Raw genomic sequence first — 11268 nt, forward strand, 5'->3', positions numbered from 1 at the left:
ACTACCGCACCTCCGCCGTGCGCGCCTCCGCCGCGGCCGCACCTCTGCCTTGCGCGCCGCCGCACCTCCGCGGAGCTCCGCTAGGTGCTGCTGCCGCGCGGGGTGGGCGAGTCCTGACCGGTCCTGACTGGCCGCCCAGCGTTCTGACGGGTCCCGACCCGCCGCCCCGGGTCCTGACAGGTCCTGCTGGGCCGTCTCGGGTCCAGACGGGTTCTGACGGGCGGCGCCGGGTTCCGAGTGACCCGGACAGACACTGGGTCCCGAAGGCGGCACCACGTTCTGATGAGTGGGTGTGGGTTGTTCAGTGAAGGAGCGCAGGTGAGTGACAGAGTCCACGCTGCGCGTGATTGCACGCCCCGCTGTGGTCACGGCCGTGGCAGTGCTGGCCAACGGGGCCCCTGAGCATCTCTGAGCATCGCTTCCCAAGGGACTCGCTTTCTGCTAGGGTCAAATCAAGCAGACCTTCTGGGCTGCTTTCTTAAGAGAAAGGCGTTATTACGTTATTATGCTTATGTGTAGGTGTGTCTCAGTGACAATATGTTTAAAGCCCCCCCCCCCGTGTTTTCAAAGGCGACCCTGCCTCCTGTTATTTGAGTCCCTGCACTGTTGTCCCACGTTTCTCATACGCTGTGAGGTTGCAGTGCCCAGGGCCCTCTGTGTACCTAGAGAACAGTTCCTTCACCAACTGTAGCTGCACGTGTTCCACAGACATGAATAATGGACTACAAAGTTAAAATAATAAATATGAGAGTGGCAGGAGAGAGGGATTTGAGGTTCCTCTTTTAAGGACCTGGAAATGTCACATTAGTGTAATTTTTAGTCCTGGAAGTGTCCTAGTGAACCTAGAAACCTAAAATTAATTTTGTAGACTTCAAGGACACTTGTTGTATTGTCGTCCTCTTTAATTTCCCTCTCGTGCCAAAAGAATATTTTGGCCGAAGAGCACATTCCAATAGGTTATTCCTTTCATTCATTCAGGCAGAGTTTGGCTTCTGTGATATAACAAAAAGCATTGATCTTTGAAATACTAAAGCTAAGTAAGGAGAATACTAAGATATATTTGACAAAGCCTGCATATTTGTGGTGTTTTTTCTTTTCTAATATGAAGATAATTTTCCTCTCCAACAGTTGGATTTATTTTGTAGGAGAGAAGGGAGTTCTATCATGGGGCTGGGGTTTGTCTTCAGTTTTCCTTTCTGCTCTAGTAGGACAGTACAGCTACATAAGGACGCTTTTCAGCAGAGGAGCCAGAGGTGTTGAACCAGTGCCATGAAGAATGAATTCTTCAATAGATCTCTAGTCTTCTTTCTCAAAATCAAAGTGTGGTGACTTGCAGAAAAGCATGTGTGTATAAATGGTATCTTCATGTTCTAGCACCGTGTTTCTTTATGCCGTTAAGATCCTGGGCTTCATTATAAACCCTAGTTTTTATTGTGGTGAGCATCCTAGTTTCAGTAGAGCTCAGGACTCCTAAGTTGCCCACATGCCCTGCAGGCCAACAGCCACATGTAAGCTGAATTCAAACAGTGAGAGCTTTATTCCCAGTGACCAAGAATAATTTGCCTCTTGAGTAAAGAACTAGCTTGCAAAGCTATCACGTAGATTGTTGATGTCCAAAGTGCAGTATCTCTAGAGAAAATTCAGTATTGGTATGAACTCTGCAGTGTTATTTTTATGATACATAGATGGATGCGTATACACATATATGTATGTTTGGTACATATGAAATGCCTGTATGATGCAGGACACAGAATATTTAAATCAGCATTGATTATTATTGTTTTTCTGATTGATTAAAAGTCCCTATTTGTATTATATATGAGTGGTATATCGATATCCAACCAACACCATTTATTAACAAAATCTTTAAAAGCAACTTAACATCCACAGAATATCTGTGATTCTTAAACCTGAAAGACTGACAGAGCCAGTATAAATTTATGCCATGGAACATTTCAAGCTGGTATATTCTTCCACTAATTTTTGTTGTTCAAGAACCCAAGATAGCTGGGTGGGAGGATCACTGTGAGTTTAAGGCCCACCTGGGCTACAAAGTGAGTTCAAGGCCAGCCTGAACTGCATAGTGAAACCCTGTCTCAAAAAGGCAAAAAAAAAAAAAAAAAAAGAACCCAAGATAATATTCTTAGCTATGTGTTAATTTTTATATCCCATATAAGAATAAAAAGTCATTGTATCCATCTATCATTCTGAGTGCACCATACTGTTGCATTCCAATACATGGAAGAACTGTTATCATTTAAATGATTTTCAAGAAATGCTACATAAAAAATAAATCATGTAGGATTTATTATTAATCCATCTGATAAATAAACTAAGATCAAGATAAATGATTGGGTTGAAGCTAAACAAAGGTTCACTGGATGAAGTCGAAAGATTATAATCAGTAAGTCAGTGTTTAAAAATGTATTTCTACTTTATATTTAAATCTTCATACTTAAATCTAAATGGTTTTCCATTTTAAAAATATTAGATTATTTTTACTTACATGATTAAAAAAGAAAGACCTATCTGCACTAATGTAATCAGAATAAATATGAGAAGTAATAGTTTTTTTATTCTTTTGGTTTTTTTGAGACAGAGTCTTTTTTTTTAAGATAGGGTCTTGATAGTAGGTAGTTCAGGCTGGTTTTGAACTCATTATGTACTCGCTGTGTAACCCAGGCCAGCCTTGATGGCAGTCCTCATGCCTCAGCTTTTGAACTTTGAAAAAGTTTTTGAAATGTAATACAAAAACAATTTCTGAGACCAAATATAATAAACCTTTTTCTGCCTCAATATGTAGAAAATAGGAAGTAACAAGAAAAAGACTGAAAACATCCAAGAATAGCAAATGACACAAATATATCAACTATATTTAATGACCAATTATTCACCAATAAATCCCATATTTCAGTAAATGTATCAAATTTTGAAATATTTCAGTCTTATAATTAGATAAACATCTTATGTACTTTTAGTGGACATGTCAGTTCAGAGGCTGGTCTTTAAACAAAAAGTAAAAAGGGTGTAATAAAGTTACAGACAGCAGACATTGTAAGTTAGATCACCCTCCACAGTTGGGTATGAAAGTTAATTATGTGAAAGCTAATCTAGTTAGTTAATTTGGAAAATTAAATAACCCAACACATCTTTGCCTAACCCCTGGCTAGAAGAGTCAGTGTTGTTAATTTAATATTTTAAACAAACAAACAAAAAATCAGAAAATCCCAGGGATTAAGTTTTCATAAGTATATACTATTTCATAAATGGACAAATGTATCTTTCAATTATATTATATCCCCATGTTCCTAATATTTAGTCACATTTTGAGTTAGCTAAAAGAATTTCAGGGGGCTGGGGATTTAGCTCAGCGGCAAAAGCGCCTGCCTGGCATGCGCAAGGTCGTGAGTTCGGTTCCCGGTACCGGAGAAAAACCAAAAAATAAATAAATAAATAAATAAAAGAATTTCAGGAAGCAAGATTTTACAAAGGGATGTAGTGACGTAAAAGCTTGAAAAATAGAAATTTAATCTTACTTGTTTAGCAAAAATTAATCTTACCAACCCAGAAAGATGTGTGGTTAAATGTCCTAGCTAGCATTTTATAACCTGAGATGATACTGAGGAGATAAAAAGTTCAGTCTTAAATACATAAGTTATTTTCACTGAATGTAAAGAAAATAAACCTCTGTGCAAGATATTAGAAGGCGAATTATACCTTATAAACAGTGATTATTTAATGTACTTGAGAATTGCTGTGTATTATTCAGTATGATCTGACATGCTAAGAAAAACTATGGGTCATATGTACCCTGAAAATCAGTCATATCAGGATTGAAATGAAACTATAACAATGTCTTTCTTTGTCTTCTTTCCACCTACCCCACCTTCTTCTCAGATGCTACCCACCCCAGGCCACCAGGTATCCCTGCTTGGTCCAGAAGTATCCCTCTCCTACAGAGCTTCCTCAACATTTGTACTTCCCCAAATTTCCCTAAGCTCTCATAATTGGCAGCTTGTTTTTTTTTTAGCTTGTTTTGACTTTGACTTAAAGTTCTGAACATGCCTTTTTTCCTCTTTAGTTTAGTTCCCTTGGTTTTGGAGACCAGTCTTGGTTCTTGATTCTGTCTCCCATTTGAGCACCAAGCACAGTGCTTTGCATGTGACAGATACAGCCCTGGTGAGGACTCACTAATTCATCAGAAGTGGTGCTAGCACCCCAGCTCATGTGGCTGCTGCCCACACAGTCTCCAAGACCCAGACTCTACTCACCTGAGCAAGCATGATGGGACTGGGTATTCCACAGCGGAAGACTGTGGAGGGTTTCCACCCTGCCCTTCACCTTTTCTCTTAAGAATAATAGGTATAGCCACAAACGATGGAGCTAGAAAAAGAAACAAGTGTGGTTGCCTCATTCCTGAAATAAAGGTCTGGTGCAAAGTTAATATGACTCTACCACCCACTTGTCATTGATGAAACAAAGGCAATAGGGAATGTAGGAGGCATGGTGAAACTCGGCTGCTAAGATGAACCAAGTATGATAAAACCCAATTCCTATCTCGGTTTTCACAGGTTTTATAAAGTACAAAGTACTGGGAGAAAGACTAGAAACTTAATACATCTAGGAACTAGTGGCACAAAAATATCAACTATTATTTTGTTTTATACTCTTTCCTATTAGAAAATTATATACATACGTAGATGTATATATTTAAAGTATGCTGATAGGTAGAATATACATACATATCTGGTAAACTAATATGAAATGAAAACTTTCATTGCTTAAAAAAAAATACCACATGAAAAGAAAGTATAATTTTAAAATGATTAGTTACCAGTAAAAATAAGGGACACACAAAAAAATGTTAAGAAATAACTTGTTGATGAAAACCTGAAAGTGGACTATTTAAGGACTTACAAATAAAATCTCTTCTTTATCCACTAATATCCCCTGGGTATAAAAAATACCAAATCATTGGGTGTTGCTTACTTCTCAAAATCTAGTGCAACTTAAATATTTTCAAAAGTGCTTTTGATATTGGCAATAATCCTATGAAAAGCCAAAACTTTCACCTAAGATGGCGCTGTGAATGTATGCTCTAAAGCACTCTCCTGCACAGCTATGGTCTGTAAATGCACCAATGATGGATGAAAAATAGAGGAAATGTGGAGCTGTAGGGTGCTTGAATGAAGCCAAACATGACTGAGGACCAGGGTCCACCAGGAGGAGTGCTTCGTAGGAAAGGACTGACAGGAGAAACGTGGTGGGCCGTGGGAGTGGGAGCAGGCAGATTCCCCAGGAGCTGGACCTGGGTTGTGTGGGGCTGAAAGTGCTCCCAGACAGAGGAGAAAGCTCTTCCCAACTCCATCCTGCAGGTGTGAGGTAGATGAAGCTGTGTGCCTAAGAGTAGAGATAGCGTGAACATAGGCTTATGACCGCGATGAGGCAATGCCAGCCATTGAGCATATCTAATGCCTCTAATCACCACAGTAGGACTCCCTGCCCCTCTAGTGAGCCAGAAAAGTGAGCAATGCTATCCCGGGAGAGAAATCTCCCCAGGAGCTGACACGCCAAAAATTCCAAGGCATAAAAATATGTCAATGCTTAAAAGACCATCAAAATCAGCAGTGTAGATGAATTCACTTTAGATAAAATAAAAATATAGAACATTCTGCAGAGAGCTTTAAATTAAATGCATTTAGAAACCTTAAAGGAATATATAATAACATTCATATAAAGGAAGAAAAGAATTATAAAAGAACTGACAGAAAGAATACAAGAACATATTTTTAAAGAGCCAACTGGAAATCTCTGAAATTATGAACTTAATGATTGATATAAAAACCCCACTGGAAAGAAGAAAACAGGATGGAAAGACCAAAGAAAGGGTTTCGAAATTGAAAGTCCCTGAGGGGTAAAGTAAGACTGTTTCCATTCTGGCACTGAACTTGCACAGAAATCAGCTCCACACCTGTAATCAGAGGAGGGAGCACTGGCTTCAGAGCCACAGTTTCTGAGATGAGATCCATGTCTGACACAATTTGTAGGACAGTGAACAAGGCCTTACTAACTCTCTGACACTCAGTCTCCTTGTGTGAAAAATAAACAATTAGAGCAGTGTGCCTTAACTGCCATCCTTAACCAAGCTGCTAATAAGGACCTTATTAAAATTAAGCAAAGACCTATGAATATGCTCACCCAGCGTCCATCCACAGGTCAGGTTTTCTTCGGGATCTGAACATCGGCACCTGGGGAAATCATGAAGAGCTTTCTCTATAGACTTGAATGTGTGGTGAGCAATAAGTGTGGAAAAAAAAAAAGTCATTAAATTTTAACTTCTATGCATATTTTTGTTTTTAATTATTAAAAGGCACTACATTAGAACTTTCAGAATATTGCAGTAGGACTAAAAGTCTTTGGAGGACTTAACCATAGACTGCGGTAATAAATATCTTGCTGTAGAAGTTTCTTTTTTTGGAAGGGAAGAGACTATGTATTATTATGATTTTTTTATTGCAATAACTTGTCTACAATAAAGTTGGTACATTATATATTGTAAATGTTTTAACTGTATGTAGGAGGAAACAAGATCCCACCTGTCCCCTCCCAAATCACCCCACTTTTCTAGTTGTCTCCATTTCCACGGCTCCTGGGCCTGCTGTCAAGCCTCTCTCCCACTCTCCCCAGAGTGCCACTTCCTCTGCTCATCACGGGCCTGCTGACTCTTCTCTGCACTTGACTTACGGGTTTTGGTCTAATCCTACTAACTCTATTACAAGATCGTCTTGTTTGTATGCTGCATTCTCTACCCATTATGAGCCATTCCAGTCTTCCCCAAACATTAATTATCCAATCTTTGTTCACCCTAATAAAATCTTCCCATTAAAGCCAACTCATCCCAGTTAATTTTTTAGTTTATTATTCTATATGTGAATTTCACAAAGAACGTTCCATTCACCAGGGGTACCTTGAAAGAGGACCTTCACTTCCCTGGCTCCTCAGCTTCACCCATACTTTTCCCTCCACTAGGAATGTTGTTTTTTCATATCCATCAGATAAATTCTGACCATCTCTGCTGAACATCAGCATTAACCGGCTGTGACTTTCCTCTGCTTAGCCCGTGGAGTCTCACATTCCACCCTGTTAGGTAAGCGTGACCAGAGTGTGCCACTGCTGATGGGACATCTAGGCCGGGCTGCCTTGCTGCAGTGGCCATGCAAAGGACATGTAGGTATGGACATGTCATGTTGCCCAGTAGTAAGAGCTTAGTCAGAGCCTGCAGAACAGCTGCCCTAAATGGTTGCTTGGTTCCTTAGTAGGACTTTTATGTGTTGTGGTAAGTCACTGATAACACTGTCTCTACTCAAATGCCATCAGCCTTAAGGCCCAGCTTAAATTCTCGCTGCCCTTACAGAGCTTCTCACAACTACAGCTGGGAGGGACCTGCTCCTGCTGGCCCCAGCAATCCATCTGTTCCAGGCACGGGGACTGCACCCCAGCATGATGGCGCTAATCCAACTTCTCTTGGCCATTTAATGCCCAATATCTTTCTGAAACTTTCTCTAAACAATTGAGGAAATGCCTTGTAACACTGAGAGAGAAAAATAAGCTTAAATCCTGAAAAAAGGTATATGCAGCTCTCACTATTGTTTTTTTTGTTTTGTCTTGTCTTTTTTGAGATAGGGTCTCACTATGCAGTTCAAGCTGGCCTTGAGCTTGCTTTGTAGCCCAGGCTGGTCTCGAACTTGGAATAATCCTCCTGCCTCAGCCTCCCCAGTGCTGGGATTACAGGCGTGCACCACCATGCCCAGCTAATGCTCACTATTGTTGAAGTTCTCAAAACTGTTCTGTTTTTCTTTTCTTCGTGTTATAAAGTGCCATGAAACAAAGCAATATCGGAGAATAAAATTTCATTTCTCTTTGATTTGTAGAACAATTATTAAGGCTGTAGGTAGCTCTGCTTAATGTTTTTTCCATAGTATAATTTTTTTTTTTTTTTTTCTTTTAAATTAAATGTCTCGTATGCAGTTCAGGCTGGCCTTGAGCTCACCAGGCTGGTCTTGGATCCTCCTGCCTCAGCCTCCTGAGTGCTGGGATTACAGGCATGTGCCACCATGCCTGGCCTCCACAGTATAATCTTTTTTTTTTTTTTTTGGGTTTTTCTCTGGTACCGGGAACCAAACTCATGACCTTGCGCTTGCCAGGCAGGCGCTTTTGCCGCTGAGCTAAATCCCCAGCCCCTCCACAGTATAATCTTAAAGACACAGATACATATTTATTTTTAAGGTAGCTAATATGGTAAAACAATAATATATTTTGATCATTTATTACAGATTAATGCTCTTATCTTTCTAAAATAAATATCTAATTTAATAGTCACAAGAAAAATCAGTTTCAAAACAATTAGAAGAAAAGCTGAAAATCATAGAATGAACAAATTAAAAGTGATTCAAATACATCTCCAATTATTTTTTACCTGTTTTGAGAAGTATGACATTACTTTTGTTTCTAGCCTTTTGTTTTGTTTTGTTTTGTTTTTTGGTTTTTCTCCGGTACCGGGAACCGAACTCACGACCTTGCGCTTGCCAGGCGGGCGCTTTTGCCGCTGAGCTAAATCCCCAGCCCCCTCTAGCCTTTTTTTTTAATAGAGATTTACTTAAGTATCAAGGAGAATGTGAATAAATACACATTCATTGTAGATTAACTCACAATTTTTGACTAGAAAAAAGCAATTTGTTGTTCAGATACTAAATTTTTAAAGTGATTTAAAATATATAATTATGTACATATATAAAAATATATTATAGTTGCTTTTTTACTAAACTAGCCTGTAAACTACAGTGTGGTAAGAAATACATTATTAGCAGTATTAGGTACTATGCAATTTCCATGATTTGTGGTTGTAATTCTTATGAGAAATTTAAGATATCATTAATATCTTTTAAAACATTGATTCCAGCAGCTAGTAATGAGAGAATTTTAGATGTCACTAGAAATGTCTTTAGATTGAGACCAGAAAGTATCCTTTTCAACTCAAGATTTATTTTTTCAAAGAATAAGCTTTAATTCTTGATTTCTTATACAGTTATTAAATAAAGAAGACAAGATTATAGTTGGAGTTTCAATGTCTAAATATATTAAACTATCAATAAAATAAAAATAGAATTTTAGAAAGAGCTATAGCCAAGGGAATTCATGACAAAATATCCAATATACACTCAATTATAAAAGAAAATGTTGTTTCTCTTTACTTCTTGCTTAAATACATAGTAAAGTAATGAAGAAATGCTTGTTCAAAGACTAATACCAAATATTAAATTTTAATTTAATAGTGTGCTTGTTTGTTGTGAGGTAACTGTAAAAAGCCAAAAAAACAGGGTGAATTCCATCTTTTAAAATAATTTCTACAGCCGGGTGTAGTGGCGCATGCCTGTAATCCCGGCACTAGGGAGGCTGAGGCAGGAGGATCGTTGTGAGTTCCAGGCCAGCCTGGGCTACAAAGTGAGCTCAAGGTCAACCTGAACTGCATAGTGAGACCCTGTCTCAAAAAGATGAAAATAAATAAATAAATAAATAAAAAAAATAAAATAATTTCTACACCGCAAATCTACTTTCCCCCTATTAGTTCCTAATTCTGAGCTTACTTGCAACGTAGATTAAAATATCACAAATAATAATGTTGTAAGCCAGAGTTGACAAACTACAAACCAAACCTACATTATTTAGTGGTTGAAAAAATGAAAATTTTGCCCTCTTGGGAGAGCAGAAGTTCTTTCCTCTGATTGCTGTGCAGTGTCCCTTTGGTGACTCCACTGGCATCTCCACTGTTAGTGAGTGTTGGGGTTTTTTAGTGTTTGACTATTACAAAGTATATGGATATGGATGGCTTTATGTGTCCTCATGCACGACATGAGTACACTTGTCAGTTAGGTTTATACCTGGGGATGGGGTTTGTTGGGGCATAGGAATGCTTATAAACCGTTTAGCAAATAATGCCAAGTTTGAAAGTGCTTGAATTAATTCACATTTCTATCAGTAGCATTATCAGGCTTCAGTTGGTATCCTCAGTCTTCTGAGGACATTCTCAGGGACATGTAGTGGTTCTCATTTCTAATGAAAATGATCATCTTCTTGCACATTTATTCATCATTTTGATATTCTCTTTGGCAAAGTCTTTAAGTCTCGTATTTTTCTACTGGGCTATCTATCTTTAATTTTTTGTAGGAGCTATTGTATAGGTGTTACGACTTGTGTCTAGATACAAAGGCATATGCAGTCATAGGTGAGGCTTTTTCAGAGGTGGCTGGATCTAGAGTGTGTAACCCTGGGATTGATTCATGGTGCAATTCGAGGATCAAGGGCACTAGGATTAAGGGTGTGAGTATTACCCACCCTAAGTAGCCTGGCTAAGATATAAGGAATAGAAAGAGCTGTCATCACCCTTGTTTGTTTTGCTACCTCCTGTGATGCCTGTCTGCCATGTCATTCTGCTTTGGAACCCACTGACTATGAACTGAAACCTCTCCAAACTGTGAGATAAATAAACCTTTCCTCCTTTAACTTTAAGTGTTGGGTATTTTGTCTCAGCAACAAGAAAAATAACTAAGATAATAGGTATATTCTACATATAATTTTTTTCTTGTTTTGTAGCCTCGCTACCTGTAGTTCCATTCTTGTTGCTGAGACTCAATATCTAACATCCCCAGTTGAAAGGAGAAGAGATTTGTTTTGGCTCAGAGTTACAGTACATAGTTGGCTGTCTCTAAGGCAGGAAGGGCATGGTGGAAGAGTCTGGTGGGGAAAGCTGCCCACGTCATGGTGGGAAGCAGAGTGAAGGGAGGCACCAGGGAGGGAGATACACACTTCCGGGTCATGCCCAGTGACCTGCCTCTTCCTCCCAGGGCCCACCTCTCAGTAGCACACTACGCTGCTAAAGTCACCCATGGATGAATCCACTGGTGAGTATAGCACTCATTTATCCAGCCACCCTCCAAAAGCCACCCCCCACACCACCACCACCCCCGAGCCTATGAGAGTTTTAGGAACATTCCATATTCAAGCCGCAGCACTGTCTCTCTGTGTATTGCTTTTTCAGTCTTGGTAACATCTTTTATCCTTATCTTTTTTCAGTCAGATTGTATTGGTGCACTATAGATACACACAATGATCACATTCATCATAGAGACTTTGTACCTGTGCATGGCATAGCTTCATTCTTTCTTTCCCATCCCCCTCCCCTCCCTTCACTCCCTTCTCTCTTCCTCATTT

The sequence above is a fragment of the Chinchilla lanigera genome, unplaced genomic scaffold (assembly GCF_000276665.1).
Source record: "Chinchilla lanigera isolate Chin_1 unplaced genomic scaffold, ChiLan1.0 scaffold00038, whole genome shotgun sequence".
NCBI classification, from domain to species: domain Eukaryota; kingdom Metazoa; phylum Chordata; class Mammalia; order Rodentia; family Chinchillidae; genus Chinchilla; species Chinchilla lanigera.